Source organism: Nothoprocta perdicaria, unplaced genomic scaffold (genome assembly GCF_003342845.1).
Source record: "Nothoprocta perdicaria isolate Ctin4 unplaced genomic scaffold, notPer1 scaffold_193, whole genome shotgun sequence".
NCBI lineage: Eukaryota > Metazoa > Chordata > Aves > Tinamiformes > Tinamidae > Nothoprocta > Nothoprocta perdicaria.
The window spans coordinates 651,266-668,486 of NW_020455127.1; the positions used below are offsets into that span (position 1 = coordinate 651,266).

At 41.1% G+C, this 17,221-nt stretch overlaps 1 long non-coding RNA gene across 1 annotated transcript in view; it reads left to right on the top strand.

Moving 5' to 3' along the window:
- LOC112945573 overlaps nt 1-17,221 on the top strand; it is a 168,238-nt gene that overhangs the window by 136,218 nt on the left and 14,799 nt on the right. The window contains exon 4 of the long non-coding RNA XR_003249041.1: nt 3,238-3,313. This is a non-coding gene — a long non-coding RNA (uncharacterized LOC112945573). The remainder of the gene's footprint in view (nt 1-3,237; nt 3,314-17,221) is intronic.

A 17,221-nucleotide genomic window follows, 5' to 3' on the forward strand; every position in this document is an offset into this window, starting at 1 on the left:
TTTTTCATTTTTTGGCTGCTGCTTCATCACTGGTTTGCAGCTACAGAAGTGACAACAATGATACCAGCAAGTACTTTGGAAATGATCAAGTGACTGATGCTGTRAATGCTATGTAGAAAACTCTAAAGCAACCCCTAAGTGTTGTGCTAGGTTGTCCACTACCTTCCCTTCCTCCACCCCATAACGAACCAGCTGCGTATGATTCTTATTCAACTTCTCCAGTTGAGTTCAGGTATTCATGGAAAATCAAACCCTTCCAGATGGGGAACTTTCTTCTTGCTAACAGGCGACATTATTGTTGGAATATTTTTGGATAACAAATGAGTGTGTTTGTTTTATTTAATTTTTACATGGAATGAATATGATTCCCATAGAAGTGGGAGGCGAGAGCCCAGCAGAGTCCGGCGTTCCGCAGGTCATGGACTAGTGCTAAATAACCTTCAGTTGTTGGTCAGTAGCTCTGCCTAAATTTTATGGCCCTGCCTGAGTTTCATGGCAGGGAAGCATCATGAGAAAGAAAAGTGCAAGATGTTTACCTTTGGAAATTTATTTTTAAAACCTTTGCTCAGAACTAACGCTTGCTTTTCTGTTACACCCTGCTCGTGTACCTCACTCCTGACCTGCCAGACTCGGCGTGCTTGCAGTTCCTGCTCTTGGGCATCCCTCTGGAGCTGGGGCACCTTCCTAGCCCTTCCCAAGGGCAAGGGGACACCACACTGTAAGGCAGTGCCGTGTGCGGCCTCCCAGCACCAAATGACAAAAAGGGTCATTTGAGAAACGCTGGACCYGTTCCCCTGCCTTGTGCAGGGGCCGGCAGCTCCATGGACAACACTCGGTCCTGCAGTATGAGTTATGCCAGCCCTTGCAATTCCTTGTCCTTCCTTGCAGTTGGAAGGATGAGCCGAGAGCAGGAAAGATTTCAGGTTAGAAGTGCTAGCAARGAGCTGTCAAAATGAAAGGTTAGTGATGAGGAGGGCTTGGAGCCCGGGACGGGGGTGGCACCTCTCTCTGTGCTTTATAGGAGAGGGGAAAACACTTCCTCCTTCTCTACCAGAAAATGGTGCTTTGGACAAAATGCACTGTGAAGAAGTCCATCCACCAATTTATTCCTATTTAGGTCATCAGAATAGGGCTTCAGTGGAGCTGTCTGTATGCTGGCGCTCTATACAGGGATACATTTCACCCTCAGTGAATGCTCTTTGTTTTCTCAGTTGAGGTCAGTTTTTCATTGCATTCATTAAAAGAAACAGCTTTGGATTGCAAATACCACTGCCCCTCTCTGTCCCTGCCAGAAAGCCAGCCCTGCAGTCTTCAAGATATTAGAAAAAGAGGGAATTCAGAAGGGGAAGGAAAAGGACGATATGGAAGTTCAGACACTGAAACTGTTTGTACTCATCCATTGCCTCTTTCTGGTAGATTTAGGATCCTCCCCGCCCAGGATTTCTCCTCTGTTCCTCTCTATATCTTAGTAGGTGCCAATCAAGAGAACGAAAGATAGTTACTCGAGCTGAAGTCAGGATAAAACCTGAGGAAAGACATTCCTCAAACAATTCTTTTTTTCTTTTTTTTTTTCCCTGTTTTTTTTTTTTTGCAAACTACTTAGCTTTCTAATGTCTCACTTTTCTAGCATTAGAATWAGCATGTTAAAGAAAAAAAGGTTACTTTATGGAAGTATTGCATGTGAATTCAAGTTCTTTTTGTTTTAATGGACCTGCTTCAATGCTGATGGTTTCTGTGGTGCAGTCCAATTCTGTGTTCTCTGCTTTGCCTCCTGCTTTTTAAGACCTCTGATCTTCACAGAGTTAAGGATTTAAACCCTTAAATAAGTTCTTTATCTCACTCATGTTTGTAGTATAGATGTGCATAGGATTATTTATATGTGTGTGGCAGCATATATGATATGACAGAAGGCATTTCTTTTTAAACATGTAGAGAAGGGTTGGGAAAGATTTTGTAATATTGAAGAGTGGAGAAATATATATATATTTTTTATATATATATAATTTAATTTATGGGAGAAAAAAGATAAATTCTGGTTACACATTACACCCAGACTGTGGGACATTCAAAATCAGGATTACATTTTGAAGGAAAATTACTTTGTGAGTCTCTGTCTGTATCCTGTTAGAGAGACTYGACTATGAGCAGGGTAAATTCAGAAAGTTCTGCTGTCGTGTCTTTAAAATAGAATTTAATCAAGTTGCAATTTGTTTCTCTATTGAATCACTGCTGCATGGTATGCATATATCTGTATGGTTTGTTATTATGAGGCCATATCCTGACAACCTATTGCAAAATTGTTTTAATTTATTATTAATATTTTTGTTTTTCTCATTCCTCCTGGTTTTGGAGCCTTTATAATTAGATATAATTAAAACCATAGGTTTTAAACTCCAGTCTAACATTTAAACTCATATTTATGTTGCAACCCCCTGGAGTTTTATTGTCATTCCAACTGTACTTTGAAAAAAAAAATTTTTTTTTGCATCTGTTCAAATGCTATGTCTACAGTTTCCACTTCTTAATCATCTGTTTTTCACAATAAAATGGCATTTATTTTGCAGGATAAGAAATGCTAGGGTTTTACAGAGGAGCTGTTTCACCCTTAACAAGGGGCTTTTTGCCCTCTACACTTTTCAGAACAGATTTTTCTTTTTTTGAACTTGTCTGTCTTTCTCTGCTCCTCCATGCAACAGTCTGAAAGTGCTAAATGCCGAAGAACTGATTTTTAAAAACGTTGTTGGCTGGCATTATTTAAAACCATATTTTCCCTTTGGTTCGTACATTCTGGTCCTCGCAATGTCCTTGTTTTGCTGAAATTAACATTTTTCCCCCCACAGTCGTGGGTATGTGATGGTGTTTTTCTCTCTTCTTTAATTGTGATTCCTTTATTTTATTTTTTTTTATTTTTAATTAGTATAAGGTTGATTGTTAAAATTAAGTGGCAGAAGGCTTCTTTCCGAGTTATTCAGAGATCTTTTGCTCTAGAAATATATTTTGCTATTCTGATTTGCCTTTTCTCCTTCTTTTTTTTTTTTCCATTGCAAACTACTCTGGGAAGAGCTTCTTTTAACAAAAAGAAGAGAAGAAAAAAAAAAAGAAAAAAGAAAAAAAGAAAAGCTACGCTTGACTGATAATGCATTGCTTTGGATGGTGAAACATTATGAAAGTTTAATTTTTAATTAAATCTGAAATACCAATTATAACTGAAAGAGATTTTAACCTGTTTCTTTTCAGACTGCCTGAAGTTACATTGTAGATGCTGAAATCACTGCACCTTAAAAACAAAAAGATTAAGCTGCGCTGCATTCCTGTAAGTAAAAGCTTTTCCAGTACCTTTTGTCAGTATTTTTCCTCAATATGCATCCAAAGCGTTAGCACAGTAACTGTTCTTGGATAAAGCTCAGAGCCCCCTTGAATAGGATTTAGAAGTTGAAATGATGTTTTATTTAAAAATTAAAGCTTAAATCTTGCAGATCTTTAATTTCAGCCTCCCAAATAAATCATCCTTCTTTGCTTTGTTCAGAATATTATTAGGAATTGTGCGTGTGTGACTGTTGACATGCAGTTCCTGTCACTCTGTCAGCGAGGATACGTGCGCTTCGGTGTAGAGATAATGGCAAGGAGCAGGAGATTCCTTGTAGCATAAAAGATAGTTTATTCTCTTTGGTGATGTCATAACAAATTTTTGTCCTTTATTCAAGAGGGAAAAAAAGACAAAACCAGCACAACTTTGTGATGACATCATGGAAGGCTGCTTTAGAACATAGATGAAGGCAGAAAAACCTAATTGATCTCTCCTGTGATACAACAAAACACTCAAAATAACATGTCTTGGGTCTTTCAGCAAGAGAAGAGTCTCTTTCTAAGAGCATTGTTATTTCATAAATGCCTGTCAGATTGTGCATCGGGCTGATCTGCCCTCATTTAGAATCTGTTTATTGAATATATTTGGGGAAATAATTAATATTTGGGACTGCAGTGGCAGAACAATAAGCAAGCCGAGAGGATGAGAAAATGCAGTAGATTGAGATCGTCTGAATTTAATCAAGTCATTTGCAAATAAAAATCCAGGAGCTCAGAGGTGGTGGGCAAAAACCCACTGTAGTCGCACACTATATGGTTGGGAAAGTGCATTTGTTTGCTCATTTAAGTTCCAGACGTGGGCTGCAGTGAAACGCAGAACCTTCTTCCAGAGGGCTGCTTGGGCACCTCAGCGATTTACCTGTTACAGCGTGTTCTGCCTTCCTTTTCCCTCCTGCTCTCCTGTGCTCCCCGCGATAGAAACCGTACGTTAGTGACTTGTTTTAAGGTGGCTGAAGGGCGCAGTGCCGAGGGGGCAGCTCCCGCCTTGCCCGCGCAGCGGGGAGCGCCAAGCGCGACTCGGGCGGGCAGGCTGTGCCATGCTGGCTCGGCTCCGCTCGGTTTGTGCACTACTGGCAAGGGCCGGGCCATTGTGTCGCTTCAATATTGTGCATTAGCGGCAGGCTGTGGCCACTGAGTTGTATTTAACGTTTTGTGCTCATCGTTCTGGAATTTCTACCACCAGCAGCTTCCCTGGCCAGCGGAGGGGGACTTTGCAATTGCACCGGTGACCCAAGCTAAAAACTCTCGTGGATTTGATGGCTCTGCAGGAAATTAAAGGGAGCTGTGGCAGTGGAGAGGAGGTGGGGGGGCACTTCAGCATCTCATCATCAATTCAGTTACAATTTTTTGTAATTTTTGTATGTACAACCAGGAGAATTTTTGTTGGAAAGGAGTAGCAATTCTCTTTCCAAAATGCAACAGCAGAGCGAGGAGTGAATTAAGGCATGTTCTTTGGATCCTTAGGAACCAGATGGTCATTAAGTCCTGCATGGATAGCACTGAGGCAAAATACCAGGTAGTAATATATGGACCTAATGAATGGTGCTGGCTGGAATGGCCTTTTTCAGTTGGTGGAGATGAGAGAGAATAAATATGCAAGTGTGTAACTCACGTCTGGAAACAAAACTCCATCATCCTTTTTAACTAGGGGTCTTGAGGAAGTCGAGGCAGAAGTGGAGAGCGGCTTGCTCAAGATCACAGAGGAAATCAGAAGTCAAGCTGGGGGCGGGATGCAGGTCCATGATTCCAAGCCTCTTCCGTTCAGCCCATTTTTGTCTTTTTTTCAGTTCAGTAATTTAGTATGTGCTATAAAGTAGGGGTCCAAATACTTTTCTAATTATTAGCTGCCGGTGTGATTTGTTTTTCCAAAACTACCCTTCCTGTAAACTCCTAACTACTGCTAAACTTGCTAACTTCAGCCTGCAGCCTGTCTCCAGCATATAGAGGAGCTAGGTGCAGGAACCTTTCGGTACGCACATGTACACTGTAACATAAAACTGATTATTGCTGTASCTCTTGGGTGTACATCTCGAGTTGTTTGGCATGATAACAGTGGGCATAACCCTCACTATGGAGGAAAAGGTGTCTTACGGATTTCCCGTTGGTTCTTTTGTACGTTCACTGTAGCCAGGTGACTAATACTTAGCCCTGCAAAAACCTCTGCTTTTAGTTATGGTGCCCYTGGCCAAGAGCAATGAGGAACGGTCAGCATTTTTATTACAAAGAGAAAATTTCAAGGTTTCAGTCTCGAATGTAGCCCTGTGATCTGATTAGTAACCAAGAGATCCTGTGTTCTAATCTTCATGGATTCTGGCTCTTTTAGTGGCATTGGACAAGTCATTTAGCCTCTCAGCGCTTTATTCAGGAGATGTTTTTTTTAAAAAAAATCTGGTTAATGCTGAGACAGCKCTGTGAACATTACTGAGTTTGTATTAGCAAAGCTCTTAGAGGAGAAATACTAACTATTGTTATTATTAATAAGTATATTGTGTAGGCAAAACACAAGGGATGGAGAAGCAGCCACTCATGGGGGTGATCTTTCAAAACTCACTTGTGCCTTTGTTTCATTTCATCACTCARAGGTATCAAGGCCAACTCTAATTTACAGAAGGATTTCTCCTGTCACTCTCCCCACTGTTAAGYGTTTTATTGTTCGTATTCTCTCTCCATCTGTTTCTTTGCTGCTTTCCTCCCAAACTTTGTTCCCCTTTTCCGTGTTAAACAGCAGAGACATCTGCGTAGCCTCCAAATTGTGGAGAGCAAATCCACTTTGTCTACTGATCCTTTGCTGATGAGGTACGAAACGGACAGAAGACAGTTTGAATTTTCCTAAGTTCAACTGAGCTTGGAGGCAGAAGGGAAGGAGCGGGCAGAGCCCAAGCCGATGTGACACGGCAAGCGGGCATCGCGGCGCGCGAGCCGCATGTGCAGCGTCAGCATGTCAGGGCTAAGGAGGGCTTCTTCCATCACAGCAGTGCTTGCAAATGAAGGAAGAATTTCGAAGCAGCAGGCAAGGCCCCGTGCTGCGTCCTTTTCAGCCCCGGAATCCTCATRGCTCCCCATGGATGTGGGCTTTGTACATCCGTCCTGTAATGTGCTCTTTCAAATTGAACTCTGTGTTTACGTCGGGCCTTGTTTAGCCCTGTCAGTTGCCAGTATCTATTCCCCTGACTAAATCTAAATGCTCCATAGCTTGATAAGGCCTTTTTTGATGCAAGTCTACTGGCTTACGGAAGCTGTGCTGGAGAAGACATACGCAAGTATGAAATGAGACTGCTTGCAAGCATGCTTGCTTTGAACAAAGATCAATGTCTTGGAGCAAACTGTCATTGAGGAATTGTGCTAGCACTGACAGAATTAATTTTGCCTTTTCTCCCTCCTATTGCAAGGCATTAATTCTGAAACTCATGGGGATAAATTCTGCCCTGATTTCTACCTGTGGAACCCCAGTGGAAATGTGGAGAGGTCATAGATGTTTGTCAAGGCGGTTATTATCCCAGTGTTGAGAARGCAGAAACTAGTTGATTGCTGTGTGGCCCAGGGGCACGAGGATACTTAGGAGCCCTACATGGCATCGTGCGCTTCTGAAAGCGTTGCTTTAGTTGTATGCATTGAGGAGAGCATGACAAAGTATTCTGGTGAGTGCAAAGTTTTATAATCAAGAGCACAGTGATTAATTGTTCTTCATATCCACTGGGAGAAAGACCTGAAGAAATCAGTTCAGCGAGTGGCAAAAATTAAAGTTACATATTAAGAAATATGTTCTAACTATACAGGTGGTAAACCGCAGGGACACGCGGTGTGCAGATACTGTCGAGTCTTCATCGGGGGGGACTTCTTCTTTTTAAAGAACAGGTTAGAAAATGGTCTCTGTGGTGTGCTAGAACTCGCCAAAAGGCAAAGACTGGGCTTAAATGAATTCTGTTGTTCCCTTGCATTTCTCTGATTCAGCATCCTTTAAAAACACTGTTTGGGAATGCTGGTATGTGGCTCATACATTCCTGATTAATAATGTTAATGTTCCCAAAAGATCCTCAGGGCTCTCATTTTTCCATCCTCTCATAACTGGAACCATACCGTCTCTTCGAAGGCTTCAGTGGGCTGTCAGCGTTTCACTTTGACCCTTCATTGTGTTAGAGAAAGACAGGGAAAGGATTCCTAGAAACGCCCAGGATCTTCAGTTGCTGCCAGTCTACATGGTTTCTTTCCACTCAGTGCACCAATGCTGATTTGCTGTCCTTACCAGTTTTAAAAATGTGGATGAATGGAGATCTTCTAGGAGTTGCCTGATATAAGGCCCTGGGGCACCAGGTCATGGAGCTAGTTGCAAGGTGCAAGTGTGGGTGATGATCAGATGAAGATATGATGGGGATAGGGTAAATAATTCTACAAAAAGTAAATTTTTCAGAAGATTACGAACTTGCTAATCATCTTTTTGTTGTCTGAGTTTCCATGTAAACATCCCTGAAAGAGACTTCTGCTTTATGAAACTATGCGTACCTCAAAATACAATTATAATCAATCCCATTCACAACTAAGCACAAAAACAGTTGGGGATGAGAGCTTTTTTGTTTGTTTGTTTGTRTTTTTACAAATGTTTAAGTTTTTTGGTTTTTTTCCTCCCAGGTCTATATGGTAAGGAAGTCAGATGTATACCAAAGGGTAGAAACCTGGTTTTATCATAGCTTGCAGCACTGTTTTTTTACAGAATATTGGCCACAGTAGATGAAGATAGGAAAATGATGCATGATTGTTCACTCTAGTATGTATAGGACTATGGGCTGAGACTCACTCATTAAGAGTTAYAGGAACATAAGCATTGATTCTTTGACAAGTGCTGCTGTGGTCAGTGTAAAACATTTAAGTATTTTGGCACCTGAACATGTTATGGTGAAAGCATAGAGCCTTTTGCTCGATATATTGAAGTAGTCGTCAATGTAACTTCAAGCCAAATAGAAGTCTAAAGATTACTGAGCAAAGAAAGCTGATCTTAGACCAGAGACCTCATTAGATAAACTGCAAAAGGTAGAATGGCAGCGTGGACCTCCTGGCCTTTTCCAATCCCTGGTGCAGTTTTGTTTTGTTCTATTCAAAATTAAATTCTTCAGCTAAGCCAGTATAACGGGAGAGACTCCACAGAAAGACACTGCGGTTATTCTATATTTACATCAAAGTCCCTGAGGAGACTCTTGCTGAATCATTTCAAATTCCAGAGTCTGGCGTGGAGCAGTCTGAAGAATCTAAGTTTCAGACTTTCTGGTCTAGATTCTTCATTAGTGTAAGTGGTCGAACTCTGAGTTTTACTATAGGAGGTCTTGCTTTTGTTGCTATTTCTCCCATTGTTATGCCCYGCATCTAGATAACAAGTAAAATAGACTTTATTCTCAGCTGTGTCAACATTGGTCTRTTGTTTTCAGCAATTTCCAGTTGTGCAAGAGAGATGAGAATATTCACTTTATTTATTTAAAACAAATCATGTGCAGAATTCAACTGTTGACTTGCTAGTGCCTTTAGGTCCAGTATACACTCTGCAAGTTCTTCTTGGGTATTATATCTTGTTGTAGTGCTGTATTTCCTCATGACAATAGAGCTCTTGTTCCAGTATCTTTTGTGCTGTGTGTGTCATTATCCTATAGCATTTTGGTAATCCTGCAGCTTCAAAGGACCTATTTCTCCTTCTTTGCCTTTTTCTCTAATAGATCTCTGCTTCAGCTGCCTTCAGAAGATGGTAGCAAGATAGCATATCTACCTTGTTAAAGGCCACTGGAACACTATCTGGCTTTGCAAGATGTTGCACTTACACTCCTGGCACCCTAAGTTAAAAGCTACATTAAAAAAATCTTTTTGAATCCTCTAGTTTCCCTGATAGAGTCCTTTTTTTTTTTTTTTTCAGTTTTATTCCAGTTCATGTATTGTTCTCATGTAAATTTTGAATAATGAAAATCTTTTGTAAGATAGAAGAAGCTTATCTAATTTCTTTTGAGACTGGCAATAAGTAATGAAGCGTCCCATGACTCCTTACAGCAGAGCGTTTTCAAGGAATTGGGTATGTGTTTCCCAGCAGCAATGAGGGAGTTGTGTGCCAGATCCCTGCTCGTCTTCTCTGAATCTGAACCATGTCAGGTTATCATCCTGCATCCCAGTTCATTCACACGGGATATAGYGGCATGTTTTCCACGAATAGAGCCTGGAAGATTGCTTTCAGAGTCCAGACCACAGGTAGATGAATTTCGGATAGGGAAGGTTATCCGCTTTGTCACTTCACTTTCTCTGTTTCAACATTCAGCTCTTAGGCTTGGGAGCCTGGCGCTTCTCCAGAACTAGGGATCCTGAAGGAAACAATAACTCTTAATTAATCTTCCTTTTGGCCAGACCCAGCATGTAGATGGTGTCTTTGGCCTCGATATGGTCACCAGCTAGTGGGACTTTCCAGCAGTCTGGACATCACATGAACGTGAGGAATGCAGTGCAAGAGCGCCGAGAGATCCAGAAATCAGATGACCTAGAGGATTCAGAGTTATATTGGAGCATCATCCTCACTGAAAAAGYGGCATGGACAGAAATGAGAAATCCCAGAGACAACAAGGCAGGGTTGTTAGAGATATTGGTTTATGCTAATGGGTGGTACCGAAATGCAAGATTTGTGCTTCCTCATAATTGTTTCAGTTGTTTCAGGAAAGAAAGGATTATGGTTTTTAAAGTTGTCAGGGATTCAGTGCTTTTCAATTCATTTTGGTGCCCCTTGGCCATATGGAATTGACCCCAGAAATGTTAGTTTGGAGATTCTTCCTGTCTTCCTGTCATACTACTAATTCTTGGACATTTTTTGTGGTTTAGAGAATACTGTTCGTTACAGCTGGGTTTACCCTTAATCCATTTATGTTTGCCATTCCATAATATTTGTTTCCTATTTACAACTGTATTTGTTAGACTGTGGCCTATTCAAGCCTACTCAGCAGCAGGACTGCAGCATTGAAGGAAAACTTCAGGTATTCGTACTGCCCTGCATGGCTAGCACATTTTCCATTTCCTCAGGATACCAGTTCCGGTCACGCTAAATGTTTTCCTGTCCTATCCGGGGAATTTTCTTCTGGCAAAAACATAGGGTGACCCTTTATGCAGAAAGGTGACCACAAATAGTAGGTATCATTATAAGCTATAACAGTTATGAGAACTTGTACATTAGGGGAGCTGTCCAGAGCCAGAGCTTCCAGATAATGGCAAGCTTTTGGTTATTCAAAACATTATTGTGTTTTCCTATGTGAAGTTTTAGACTATTGCAGAAATCTGAAAAATGATGACAAAAGGATACTTCACTTCCAGGTCCAGATCTCTTTACGGCACCCTAGAGCTAGATTCAATAACATTTTAGTGCTGGGCTCTGAAAGCAGTTCAAACTCTAGAGTTCAGGTCTTTATCCATACTTAGGAAATATCCAGAAAGTCAAGAATCATCTTGGGTAGAGTGGAACCTGAAGGTAGCCAAAGGAAGCACTTAGAGGCTAATGTTTTGGTGATTCTTCCCTGGATGGTAATTTCTTAGCAGCAGTTATACTGAGATACAGAAAGAACAGTCATCAGTGTTCCAGAGAATTCAAAATGTGTCAGGTAAATTTCATTTTTGTTTTATTTTTTATGAAATTGTCAGCTATTAAAACACCTTTTCTGTTYCCATATAGAACTAATCTCTCAGCAACACGAGGTAGGCTTTGCTTCCCCGTGCCTTCTGATGGCGGAAAAGCATTTCCTATGTCCCTGCATTGTCAAACTGTCAAGGGTAAAGCTTTCCATGTGATTATCATTACTGTGATTTAATTATATTTAAAAGCATTTAGGAAAAATCCTTTACACACTGTCATAATGTTTAGAATATATCTATACCATGCAGCAGTTATTCTTTAAGGCCACTTATACCTAGGGAATTCTGTAAAGCAAATAGTATAGGAAAATAGGTGTTCCCTTTTTAACGTTATATGAATTCTTAGAGCTGTGTTGTGGTCACTCATGGACGCATGGGGCGGGGGAGAGGTCTAGAAGGGGTAGCAGACTTCTCCTCCTGCTTTATCCTTGATGGAGGATAGGRAGCAGCAGGATCCATGTACGGAGAGGTGCTGAGTCTCATAGGGGCTGCCGCCACTGCTCTGTGCCGGGATAGGGCTCCRTGCCGGGATAGGGCTCTACCCGTGGCTCCCCATTCCCTTCCCAGGAGCTGGAGCGCGTCGCAAACGGGTGCGTGGAGCTGCCCCCCACACGCAGGCTGTGGAGGGAGGTTGTAGCAGGGACCATGAGTTGGATGGTCCCTCCGAGGGGTCGCCTGCCCTGCCTGCTGCGGTGGCAGCCCYGGGACGAGGGAGGCCGTGCATGGACAGGGCTTCCTCATGCAGAGGAAGGGAATAATCTAGAGTGGGAAAAATAGAGAGGTGATGTTCTCTTTAGAGATTTAAAAGGGATTTTTTGACATAAGTAGACTTACCTTTTTTTTTTAATTGTAAAGTGACATATACTTTTTGCAGTATGTGTGGGTTTTTTTGCCTCGCACTGATCGAGTGAAGGTTTATTTTGTTTTAAGTCTCTGCAGTTTAAGAGTTCCCTTTGAAGTTCGTAGGACTGCTTTGAGTAGAGAGAATTCTCTTCTCCTACCCAGTTTTAGTATTTGCCAACAAAGCAGCCCTTTCTTCTGTGGAGMGAGAGAGTACCGATAAATTCCTTATGCACTGGAAACAAGTGGCCCTCTCCGAGGCTCTGGGGAGGTGCTCTTGCTTGCCCTGAAACCAGTTGCAAAATTCCCAGTCTCCACCTCATTTTAGCTTTCCTGTTTCCTTGCAGCACTGCTCTGCACAAGGGGATCCCTGCACTGGTAATTCCCAGTGTTGAGGGTTTTCAGAACGGAGGCTATCTTTGTCTTTATTTGCTTATATTTAGAAAAATTAATGTAACTCTGCTGGAAAAAAAGAAATCCAGTCTGCTTACCTAAAGCAAAACCTGTGCATTTGAAAGTCTAATACTAATTTAAATAGCTAATTTGACAATAGCAGACAGGTATGAAGGATGGATGAGACTGTCCACGATTTGCTTAGTGGAATTTTTGCCAGTTTATGTGTTTGGAGGGGTAATTCTTGTCCTTTTACACTGCTTTGCCAATATATCTCTAACATTAAACTTCTGCAATTCATTCTTAATCGTTTCCGATCTTCCCCCATGGCTCCTGTGGTGTTTGCTCAGGTTGCTAGTCCAAGCTCAAGCGTGCTCCTCAATGCTCTGTAGATCTAGACTAGTATGAAGGAAAACAGATTGTGTCCCTATTGCCTCCCTGCTCTTCCCACTTCATAAGTACAAGCCCAATTATCTTGTCAAAGAGAAGTTTTTATGAGAGAAAGGTAACGTATAAGTACAATAACTTCTGAGCAGAGCTCTTGCCTCAGGACTTGACATAGCACAAAAGGTCTTATTTTATCTTTAGGCCCAGTGAAAATAGAAGAACCTTGAATGATGAGCCAGCAAAATGTGGAATTAGCTGGGAGGGAAATATATTTATTTCATGCATAGTTACATTAATCAGGTTTATCACTTTTCTTTGGAAAAGCCTATTTTAACAAGAGTAAAATTATATGAATTATAGGAGAAGAGGAGAATGGCAATATTGATTCCATCTGTACTGTCTGGTTTTGTTACTTTTTGCTTAAGCTAGTCATATGTAAGAAATTGTAATGCATATTTTAAAACATTATAATCTATTTGTTACGTTGCAAGTATGATAGAYTTAGATTTAGGAAAGATGAAGATGCAGCAAGTACTAAGCCAGTGCTTAGGGATTTTTCTTTTTATATACAAAACTGCTATTATTCTATAATGACAATATGCAACAGTGCAAATAAAAAAATAGAGGGGATTAGAAATTCTAATACCCAGAACTTTCAGAACAAATTCATTTGTATTTTTTCTATTCTCTAGGAAAGTTGAATATTATTATGTTTTAAATGCTAACTTAAAACCAGGAAGGAAATGAAAAAAAAATGGATTTTTAGACTCTGCATGCATCTCTAAAATGCAACAAATGCGTATTAGGTCACCCAATAATGGGTTACCCTAAACTGAAACAATCTGACACAGAACAAGATAGATCTCAGATCTGCTGGGTTTTGAAATTCTCTAGGGATTAATTGCTGCTTGCCACTGTAAGCTGCATCTCCCTCTTTAAATTTCAACCATCACTCTTGGGTCCAGGTACATCTAATTCTCGATCTTCTTTTGGGTCTCAAGTGTAAGAATTAAGGTGACCACCTCTCTCTTTGCTGACAACAGATACTATAATAGATGGGTATTTGTAATGAGTGCCAGGAAGAATGACTAGTTYATGGACAGTTATTGGAGTAGACAGAAGTATTGATCGGCTTTCATTGTAATAAACATTGCCAGATATTATCTCAGTGTGTACTGTTTACATTAGTAAATAAATAAATCCTCTGGGGCACAACTGTTCCCTCAGACTGTTTCTAAAAGTGTGCTAGTGGCAGCTTTTACAAGTCTAACGTGAACTTCTCTGCCTTTTGTGCAGCTTGAGCACCTAAGCAGGATGTGTGTACTTGGCTGAAATTCAAATCCTGCTCTAAGTTAAGATGTATCCCAGGTTTGCACTTGCTGCAGTGTAGGTGTTGGCAGCAGTCTCCKTTGGGTAAATGGGTGAACACCTTTTCTCGGAGATGTCATGAGRAGGAGCTGGTTCATTGCCAAGACCCTCAGTTTATGGGATGATGAGCGCAAAATGATGATTAGATTACAGTGTACGTATGGGCACTGAAGAAGTGCCAATGTATGCAAGCTCAACAGGTTAGTTATCAGGTTACATCATCTCCCAGTTAGGATTTGAACTTCTATGCAGAAGTTTAGACCCATGAGAGTCCAGATTTGCTGTTCCAGTGGCCGTGAAAACAGTACATGAGTGTGTGCCCATGTTGTGCCCGTTTCTCAACTTTTTAGCAGCTTCTAAGCAGCCCTAGAACTATTTTTTTTTTCTTTTCAAGTGGCATGGCAGTTTTAGGCATGCTTACATTTTAAATTCTCTTTCAGTCCTGGTTTAATCAGATCTTTTGCCCAAAATTGAGCAAGTTCACAGGTGGATTCTTTTTGTAGGGTAGTCAGCAGCTATTAAAATTTAGGTTAAATGAGAACTAAAATTGCTTCTTGGGCATTCTGAAAATGATTTCCTTTTATTTTAAGTGAAACCCTACTTCTTGCATTAAACTAATGGTTCTGTTTTTCGGATGGATTAATCCATCTTGAAACTTCTGAGTCCTRTACTGAACAGTGGCTTCCACAAAGATAGAGCTTCCCTTGGCAAGTTGGCTCCTTCGAGAGCCTCCCTAAAACAAATTTAGAACAACTTCTGCGTGTTTAGAAAGATCTGGTGCGTGTCTGGATCCTCTGCCAGAGGATCAACATTATTGAGCGTATGTTTTCTACATTAAATCATCATTCCGTGTGTCAGATCCTGAGTTTAACTTACAGAAGGGATGTGTTTTTCTGCAGTTTCTCAGAAATCCTACTAGTCATTGTGTCCCTTCCAGTTCACCGAGTGAAGTTAACTTTCCTGATTTTGTTAGCTACATTGGGAAATTCTTGCATGCTGTGGAACTTCTGAGCACTTGCTCTGGATGGAATTAAAAGCCACTGGTGTGTGTGTGTGTACATATTCACAGATCTCCTTTAGAACTTGTAAGACTACTACTTTTTTAATTTTATGATTTTTGACAAGACTGTCAAACTCCTCTTTATTCATTTTTCCTTCATTAGTTTTATTCATTTTTGTTGTCAAAAAGGGAAAAGAAGAAATGAATGAAAAACAAAGGAAAAGAAATATGACCGACTTCCTCACGGTTTGGATTTTTTTTTTCCTGCTTGTTTACATGAGCACTTTCTATGTCTTGGAAAACTTCAGAGTCAGTAACTTGCTTCTGAAAATTCCGAAGTAAAACAAGGAATGCCTGTCCCCTAAAAGGCACTGATATTTTTCATCGCGCTTCCTTTTGAATAGTCACCTCCGTGTTCAACCAACAGCCACGGAAGGGACAATCTCAAGTTGCCTGTGGAACGTGGCTCATCAGCTCTGCGTTTTTCTTGTTTCTAAGGAATAGAKATCACAAGTGTGAAGCGAAACATAGCAGGAGTGCACATCTGAAGGTGGAATTTGCATTGGCTGCACTTTAGCACAGATGGTGGAAAAATATAAATCTACTCTTGGGTCCTGAGACCTTTACCCTCCGCCTTGGGTTAGCGAGCATGCCTAAGGGAGGAGACTGGAGGACTGGATCCCAAGTGATTTTAATTATTCATGCTTCTTAAAGAGACGAGTCATGGGAAATATGCCTAGGGGTCCCTATGTGCTTGGATGCTATGGGATTTTTGTTTAGTGCAGTGGTTTTGCTAATCATGAGTTAATCAGTCTTGTCCTTAATAAAATAAAGAGTGCAGCATAGGTTTAGTGTTCTCATTTGTTCTTCTTACCTAGACGGAGAAAATGGAGAGAAGTGATCCAAGTACTGCAATTTTAAGGGGCAGCGAGTGCTCCGACTGTCTCTTCCTCAGTAGTTATGATGAAAAACCTTTGAAACCTTTGGTTTATTCTCCTCTTCTCCTGCCCTTCCTCTCTGTCCCAGCTCTGACATGATACACGGGCACACCATGAGGCATCCCCTGGTTTGGGGGAAAGTAAGGACTGCTCTTGAGAAACCACTGATTTGAATGCATGTGGTTTGTTGTGCTTTTTGTTTGATAGATGGACGTGTGGGTTTTTCCCCCCTGCATGTTCCATGTTTGCATGCACCAACCCTGGTTTTTCAAGGATCAGTTCAGGGTAAGGTGGGAACTGTGTCTGCAGAACCACTGTGTTTCTTGGCATCTCCTCTTACATCACTGCATCGGCATCAACAACAGCAACTCCTGTTGCTGCCTGCAGCGATGCCAGGTAATGCTCATTGAGGCAGTAGGTTTGTGATCCTGGTTCTTGGGCTAAAATGGGCTGAGATTCCCCATTTAGAAAATCTAAAAAAAAAAAAAAAAAAAAAAAAAAAAGCCCTCAAATCACAAAGCCACCATGGGAGTTTTATGGCTTCCATGACTATCTCACTTGGGCTAGATTTGAATCAGCAATCAGGAGGGGAATGGTTTTGTTCTTATCTGCTGCCAATTTCCTCAGCAAACRGAGTCTGAGTGTGTGTGTTATAAAACTTTATTTTCCAACTGGATGAACCTCTCCTTTAAAAACAGGTTAAAAAACAAAACAACAAAACGTAAAGGAAATTCACCATCCAAAAAATACAGAACAGTGCTGAAGACTTCAAAATATATGTAAACATCAGTTCCTGCAAAGTTAGTCATTACTAAGAGTTAACAACACGGGGGATTGATTGAGAGAATGATTGTTGCTGTAGAATGATGATTTAATAAGAGAAAACCTGATAGATTTGACATGCTACATAAAATGTGCAGAACAGTTTTTCTTTGTTAAATTGCAACTTTCATTTGTACCCCTTCCAGCCATGTTTGCTCCGTGCCTTGCCACAATCCTCTTTTCCTTGTTATTCGCTTTCATTGCTATAAATCATTAGCATTCATCACTGACAAATGTGCGAGTCTATTTTCCTTCCCCTCCTTGCCACCTTTCACGCCTCTGTGTCTGTTTTCCAACATTTACCTGTCACCTGTAGCGTTCGGTAGGATCCGGCAGCATGTCCTGCTTCCTGTCTTGCAAGGATGGCTCCTGAGAACTGGATTTAATTTCCCCTTTGCTGGTGCTTCCTCCACCTGGACCCACTCCTCACTGCTCCGGCTGGCTGTTATGTATCTGTTACGTAGTCCCA